Consider the following 8,213-nt stretch of genomic DNA (forward strand, 5'->3'; position numbering starts at 1 on the left):
ACGTCAATGAAGACCGACCTGCGAGCGAGGCCGACGGGGACTTCCAGGAGGCCGGCATGACGTGCCACTACATACCGGTCACACCATGGAAGTCCTTCTCGGCTTGGAACGGGTGCAGCTCCTGCTAGAACGTGCAGCACGTCCTCCTTCAAGGTACTCGGGTTGGAGTCGCCAAGCTGGCCGAGCTCCTGCAACTGCTGGTCGGCCTGGGACTTCAGAAAGAATGCACCAAAGTTCTTTCATGGAAAGTCAGGTGCAGCGGACCGACCAGCGAACAAGGCCGACGGGGACTTCCAGGAGGCCGACATGACGTGCCACTACATACCGGTCACACCATGGAAGTCCTTCTCGGTTTGAACCAGGTGCAGCTCCCGCTAGAACGTGCAGCAGGTCCTCCTTCACGGTACTCGGTTGGAGTCACCAACGTGGCCGAGCTCCTGCAACCGCTGGTCGGCCTGGGACTCCAGAAAGAATGCACCAAAGTTCTTTCGTGGAAGTTCAGGTGCAGTGTACCGATCATTAGGAAGGCCGATGGGGACTTCCAGGAGGCCGGCATGAGGGGGCCGGTGCCTACCGCTCACTCCCTGGAAGTCCTTCTCGGCCACAAACGGTTAGGACTTCCCGCTAGGAAGAACCGTTAGGACTTGGAACGCGGAGCAGAAATGCCCTCTCACAGGATTTCAGGTGAAGGAGATATTCGCACCCCTAAAAGTGTCACCACCTCAAATACACCGGGGTAAGGTGCCAAAGTACCCGGGCTCCTGGAACTGCTGCCCGGCTGAAGCCCAAAATAAAAACCTCATAGGGTTTTTCCTCCAAAACGTCAATGAAGACCGATCTGCGAGCGAGGCCGACGGGGACTTCCAGGAGGCCGGCATGACGTGCCACTACATACCGGTCACACCATGGAAGTCCTTCTCGGGTTGGACCAGGTGCAGCTTCCGCTAGAACGTGCAGCACGTCCTCCTTCACGGTACTCGGTTGGAGTCGCCAACGTGGCCGAGCTCCTGCAACTGCTGGTCGGCCTTGGACTCCAGAAAGAATGCACCAAAGTTCTTTTGTGGAAGTTCAGGTGCAGCGGACCGACCAGCGAGCAAGGCCGATGAGGACTTCCAGGAGGCCGGCATTAGGGGGCCGGTGCCTACCGCTCACTCCCTGGAAGTCCTTCTCGGCCACGAACGGTTAGGACTTCCCGCTAGGAAGAACCGTTAGGACTTGGAACGCGGAGCAGAAATGCCCTCTCACAGGATTTCAAGTGAAGGAGATATTTGCACCCCTAAAAGTGTCACCACCTCAAATACACCGGGGTAAGGTGCCAAAGTACCCGGGCTCCTGGAACTGCTGCCCGGCTGAAGCCCAAAATAAAAACCTCATAGGGTTTTTTCTCCAAAACGTCAATGAAGACAGACCTGCGAGCGAGGCCGACGGGGACTTCCAGGAGGCCGGCATGACGTGCTACTACATACCGGTCACACCATTGAAGTCCTTCTCGGGTTGAACCAGGTACAGCTCCCGCTAGAACGTGCAGCACGTCCTCCTTCACAGTACTCGGTTGGAGTCACCACCGTGGCCGAGCTCCTGCAACTGCTGGTCGGCCTGGGACTTCAGAAAGAATGCACCAAAGTTCTTTTGTGGAAGTTCAGGTGCAGTGGACCGACCAGCGAGCAGGGCCGATGGGGACTTCCAGGAGGCCGGCATGAGGGGGCCGGTGCCTACCGCTCACTCCCTGGAAGTCCTTCTCGGCCACGAACGGTTAGGACTTCCCGCTAGGAAGAACCGTTAGGACTTGGAACGCGGAGCAGAAATGCCCTCTCACAGGATTTCAGGTGAAGGAGATATTTGCACCCCTAAAAGTGTCACCACCTCAAATACACCGGGGTAAGGTGCCAAAGTACCCGGGCTCCTGGAACTGCTGCCCGGCTGAAGCCCAAAATAAAAACCTCATAGGGTTTTTTCTCCAAAACGTCAATGAAGACAGACCTGCGAGCGAGGCCGACGGGGACTTCCAGGAGGCCGGCATGACGTGCTACTACATACCGGTCACACCATTGAAGTCCTTCTCGGGTTGAACCAGGTACAGCTCCCGCTAGAACGTGCAGCACGTCCTCCTTCACAGTACTCGGTTGGAGTCACCACCGTGGCCGAGCTCCTGCAACTGCTGGTCGGCCTGGGACTTCAGAAAGAATGCACCAAAGTTCTTTTGTGGAAGTTCAGGTGCAGTGGACCGACCAGCGAGCAGGGCCGATGGGGACTTCCAGGAGGCCGGCATGAGGGGGCCGGTGCCTACCGCTCACTCCCTGGAAGTCCTTCTCGGCCACGAACGGTTAGGACTTCCCGCTAGGAAGAACCGTTAGGACTTGGAACGCGGAGCAGAAATGCCCTCTCACAGGATTTCAGGTGAAGGAGATATTTGCACCCCTAAAAGTGTCACCACCTCAAATACACCGGGGTAAGGTGCCAAAGTACCCGGGCTCCTGGAACTGCTGCCCGGCTGAAGCCCAAAATAAAAACCTCATAGGGTTTTTTCTCCAAAACGTCAATGAAGACAGACCTGCGAGCGAGGCCGACGGGGACTTCCAGGAGGCCGGCATGACGTGCCACTACATACCGGTCACACCATGGAAGTCCTTCTCGGCTTGGAACGGGTGCAGCTCCTGCTAGAACGTGCAGCACGTCCTCCTTCAAGGTACTCGGGTTGGAGTCGCCAAGCTGGCCGAGCTCCTGCAACTGCTGGTCGGCCTGGGACTTCAGAAAGAATGCACCAAAGTTTTTTCATGGAAAGTCAGGTGCAGCGGACCGACCAGCGAACGAGGCCGACGGGGACTTCCAGGAGGCCGGCATGACGTGCCACTACATACCGGTCACACCATGGAAGTCATTCTCGGTTTGAACCAGGTGCAGCTCCCGCTAGAACGTGCAGCACGTCCTCCTTCACGGTACTCGGTTGGAGTCACCAACGTGGCCGAGCTCCTGTAACTGCTGGTCGGCCTGGGACTCCAGAAAGAATGCACCAAAGTTCTTTCGTGGAAGTTCAGGCGCAGCGGACCGACCAGCGAACGAGGCCGACGGGGACTTCCAGGAGGCCGGCATGGCGTGCCACTACATACCGGTCACACCATGGAAGTCCTTCTCGGGTTGGACCAGGTGCAGCTCCCTCTAGAACGTGCAGCACGTCCTCCTTCAAGGTGTTCGGTTGGAGTCGCCAAGGTGGCCGAGCTCCTGCAACTGCTGGTCGGCCTGGGACTCCAGAAAGAATGCATCAAAGTTCTTTCGTGGAAGTTCAGGTGCAGCGGACCGACCAGCGAGCGAGACCGACGGGGACTTCCAGGAGGCCGGCATGGCATGCCACTACATACCGGTCACACCATGGAAGTCCTTCTCGGGTTGGACCAGGTGCAGCTCCCGCTAGAACGTGCAGCACGTCCTCCTTCAGGGTACTCGGTTGGAGTCACAGAGCTGGCCGAGCTCCTGCAACTGCTGGTCGGCCTGGGACTCCAGAAAGAATGCACCAAAGTTCTTTCATGGAAGTTAAGGTGCAGCGGACCGACCAGCGAACGAGGCCGACGGGGACTTCCAGGAGGCACTGTGGGAGGGCGGGCCGGTACCTATTGCTCAAACCCTGGAAGTCACTCTCGGCCACGAACGGTTAGGACTTCCCTCTAGGAAGAACCGTTGGGACTTGGAACTCAAAACCTAAATGCCCTCTCACAGGATTTCAGGTGAAGGAGATATTCACACCCCTAAAAGTGTCAACACCTCAAATACACCGGGGTAAGGTGCCAAAGTACCCGGGCTCATGGAACTGCTGCCCGGCTGAGGCCCAAAATAAAAACCTCATAGGGTTTTTTCTCCAAAACGTCAATGAGGACAGACCTGCGAGCGAGGCCGACGGGGACTTCCAGGAGGACGGCAGGAGGTGCCACTACCTACCGGTCACACCATGGAAGTCCTTCTCGGCTTGGAACGGGAGCAGCTCCCGTTTGTACTTCCTCGTTCACGGCTTTCGGTAGGAGTTGCCGAGGTGGCTGAGCTCCTGCAACTGCAGGTCGGCTTGGGACTTCAGAAAATACCATAAAAAAAAAAAGTGTTTTTTATTATGAAGGTAAAACACACAGCGGGACCGAGCCGCGAGCCAGACCGACGGGGACTTCCAGGAGGACGGCAGGAGGTGCCACTACCTACCGGTCACACCATGGAAGTCCTTCTCGGCTTGGAACGGGAGCAGCTCCCGTTTGTACTTCCTCGTTCACGGCTTTCGGTAGGAGTTGCCGAGGTGGCCGAGCTCCTGCAACTGCAGGTCGGCTTGGGACTTCAGAAAATACCATAAAAAAAAAAAGTGTTTTTTATTATGAAGGTAAAACACACAGCGGGACCGAGCCGCGAGCCAGGCCGACGGGGACTTCCAGGAGGTCGGCATGAGGTGGCCGCGCCTACCGCTCTTGCCCTGGAAGTCCGCCGAGGACCGCGGGCGCAGCGGAGCTCGTACACTGCTGCCCCGGGGCTGGCACAGCTTCCCCATGGCTCCTCTATCCCCCCACGGGTGCAATAGGCAGGCACACGCCGCTCGTACTCTGAACTGGCTCTCTGCCGCTTTCGGTAGGAGCCACCGAGGTGGCCTTGCTCGTGCAACTGCAGGTGGGCTTGGGGCTTCAGGAAATACCATAAAAAAAAAAAAAATTTTTGTTAAGAAGGTAAAAAAAAAACACCGGACCCGACCAGCGAGCGAGGCCGACGGGGACATCCAGGGCAGCGGCGTGAGAGGGCGGCTTGGTGCTGCTATCGCCGTGGAAGCATCATTCGGCCTAAGCCGGGAACGCCTCCCGCCCTCCTCTCGTCCTGGAAGTGTTGGACTTGGGAGGCGGAGCAAGTTCTCCCTCTCACAGTATTTCAGGCGTAGGAGATGTTCACACCCCTAAAAGTGTCACCTCGCCAATTACACCGGTGGGAGGTGCCAAAATGCCCGGCCTCCTGGAACGGCTGCTTGGCTGAAGGCCAAAATAAAAACCTCATAGGGTTTTTTCTCCAAAACGTGAATGAAGACAGACACGCGAGCGAGGCCGAGGGGGAGTTCCAGGAGGTCGGCATGAGGTGGCCGCGCCTACCGCTTGAGCCCTGGAAGTCTGCAGCGGACCGGAAGTGCTTGTCGGGCGGGTGAACTACGGGACTCGCCGCGGCCGTTGCGGAGCTCGTACACGGCTGCCCCCGGTCTTGCACAGCTTCCCCATGGCTCCTCTATCCCCCCACGGGTGCAATAGGCAGGCACACGCCGCTCGTACTCGGAGATGGCTCCCGGCCGCTTTCGGTAGGAGTCACCGAGGTGGCCTTGGGGGGGGGCATGCATCACTCGCGGACCGGAAGTGCTTGTCAGCCGGGTGGACACAACAGGACTCGCCGCGGGCGATGCCCAGCTCCCACAAGGAAGCTGCCGGCATGCACAAGCTCCCACGGGGCCCCTCTATCCCCCCACGGGTGCAGAAGGCAGGCACACGCCGCTGATACGCGGAGCTGGCTCCCCACCGCTGACATGCATCATTCGCGGACCGGAAGTGCTTGTCAGCCGGGAGGACAAAACGGGACTCGCCGCGGGCGCTGTGGAGCTCGTACACGGCTGCCCCCGGGCTGGCACAGCTTCCCCATGGCTCCTCTATCCCCCCACAGGTGCAATAGGCAGGCACACGCCGCTCGTACACGGAGCTGGCTCCCGGCCGCTTTCGGTAGGAGTCACCGAGGTGGCCTTGCTCGTGCAACTGCAGGTGGGCTTGAAGCTTCCGAAAATACCATAAAAAAATATATATTTTTTTATTAAGAAGGTAAAAAAAACAGCGGGACCGACCTGCGAGCGAGGCCGACGGGGACTTCCAGGAGGTCGGCATGATGTGGCCGCTCCTACCGCTCTTGCCCTGGAAGTCCACAGCGGGCGCTGCGGAGCTCGTACACGGCTGCCCCCGGTCCTGCACAGCTTCCCCATGGCTCCTGTATCCCCCCCCACGGGTGCAGGCACACGCCGCTCATACACTCTGGAGCTGGCTGACAGCCCAGCTGACATGCCACCTCCTAGCGGACCGGAAGTACATGTCAGGCGGCTTGGGACATAGTGGGACCCCCCCCGCTGGCGCTGTGGAGCTCATACACTGTTGCCCCCGGGCATGCACAGCTTGCACACGGCTCCTCTACCCCGGGCTGCAATGGGCAGCACACGCCGCTCATACACTCTGGAGCTGGCTGACAGCAACTGCTGCTGATAATGATGATGACGATAATGTGCAAAGGGTTATCTATCGGCGGACAGTGTCACACTCTGGCCCTGGAACTGTGCCCCGGCCTGCCTCTGCTGCTCATTACCGCCTCTGACATTTTTTGAACATACCCCACTTTAACTTGATTTTAAATGTGTCACTTTCAGTAGCAGAAATGTCATTCTTTGACATTTGGGCCTTTTTATTTTCACTGCTGTTGGGTCACCAAATGGATCTCCTTATCTCGAGGCCTAGTCCTCTCCCCACCGCCCTGGAACTCTGCCCCGGCCTACGCTGCCTGCCGTCACACTCTGGCCCTGGAACTGTGCCCCGGCCTATGCTGCCTGCCGTCACACTCTGGCCCTGGAACTCTGCCCCGGCCTGTGCTGCCGTCACACTCTGGCCCTGGAACTGTGCCCACGGCCTGCCTCTGCTGCTCATTACCGCCTCTGACATTTTTGAACGTACCCCACTTTAACTTGATTTTAAATGTTTCACTTTCAGTATCAAAAATGTCATTCTTTGACATTTGGGCCTTTTTATTGTCACTGCTGTTTGGTCACCAAATGGATCTCCTTGGATTGAGGCCTAGTCCTCTCCCCACCGCCCTGGAACTCTGCCCCGGCCTGTGCTGCCTGCCGTCACACTCTGGCCCTGGAACTCTGCCCCGGCCTGTGCTGCCATCACACTCCTGGCCCTGGAACTCTACCCCGGCCTGCCTCTGCTGCTCATTACTGCCTCTGACATTTTTTGAACATACCCCACTTTAACGTGATTTTAAATGTGTCACTTTCAGTATCAGAAATGCCATTCTTTGACATTTGGGCCTTTTTATTTTCACTGCTGCTTGGTCACCAAATGGATCTCCTTGGATTGAGGTCTAGTCCTCTCCCCACCGCCCTGGAACTCTGCCCCGGCCTACGCTGCCTGCCGTCACACCCTGGCCCTGGAACTCTGCCCCGGCCTGCCCCTGCTGTTCACCACCGCCTCTGACATTTGTGAACATACCCCACTTTAACTTGATTTTAAATGTTTCACTTTCAGTAGCAGAAATTTCATTCTTTGACATTTGGGCCTTTTTATTGTCACTGCTGTTTGGTGGGGATCTCCTTAGATTGAGGCCTAGTCCTCTCCCCACCGCCCTGGAACTCTTCCCCGGCCTACGCTGCCTGCCGTCACACTCTAGCCCTGGAACTGTGCCCCGGCCTGCCTCTGCTGCTCATTACCGCCTCTGAAATTTTTTGAACATACCCCACTTTAACTTGATTTTAAATGTTTCACTTTCAGTATCAGAAATGTCATTCTTTGACATTTGGGCCTTTTTATTGTCACTGCTGTTTGGTCACCAAATGGATCTCCTTAGATTGAGGCCTAGTCCTCTCCCCACCGCCCTGGAACTCTGCCCCGGCCTACGCTGCCTGCCGTCACACTCTGGCCCTGGAACTCTGCCCCGGCCTGCAACTGCTGTTCACCACCGCCTCTGACATTTGTGAACATACCCCACTTTAACTTGATTTTAAATGTTTCACTTTCAGTAGCAGAAATTTCATTCTTTGACATTTGGGCCTTTTTATTGTCACTGCTGTTTGGTCATCAAATGGATCTCCTTAGATTGAGGCCTAGTCCTCTCCCCACCGCCCTGGAACTCTGCCCCGGCCTACGCTGCCTGCCATCACACTCTGGCCCTGGAACTCTGCCCCGGCCTGCAACTGCTGTTCACCACCGCCTCTGACATTTGTGAACATTTCACATTTCAGCTTTATGGCCTCTGTACTAAGTTCATTTCCAGTCATTAAAGGGTTAACACTTCAGACCACTGTGGGTGACGTCACAATGTATGAGTTGTGCAGTGGTAATAAATTCCTGTAGTAATGATGATGAAGGTGCTGATGTCATAAATACAAATGTTTATGACATAAAGAAGATTCCATATTAGAAAGTTTTACTGCCACATTCAGCGCCATATTGGATGGGACT

Source organism: Rhinoderma darwinii, unplaced genomic scaffold (assembly GCF_050947455.1).
Source record: "Rhinoderma darwinii isolate aRhiDar2 unplaced genomic scaffold, aRhiDar2.hap1 Scaffold_66, whole genome shotgun sequence".
Classification (NCBI taxonomy): domain Eukaryota; kingdom Metazoa; phylum Chordata; class Amphibia; order Anura; family Rhinodermatidae; genus Rhinoderma; species Rhinoderma darwinii.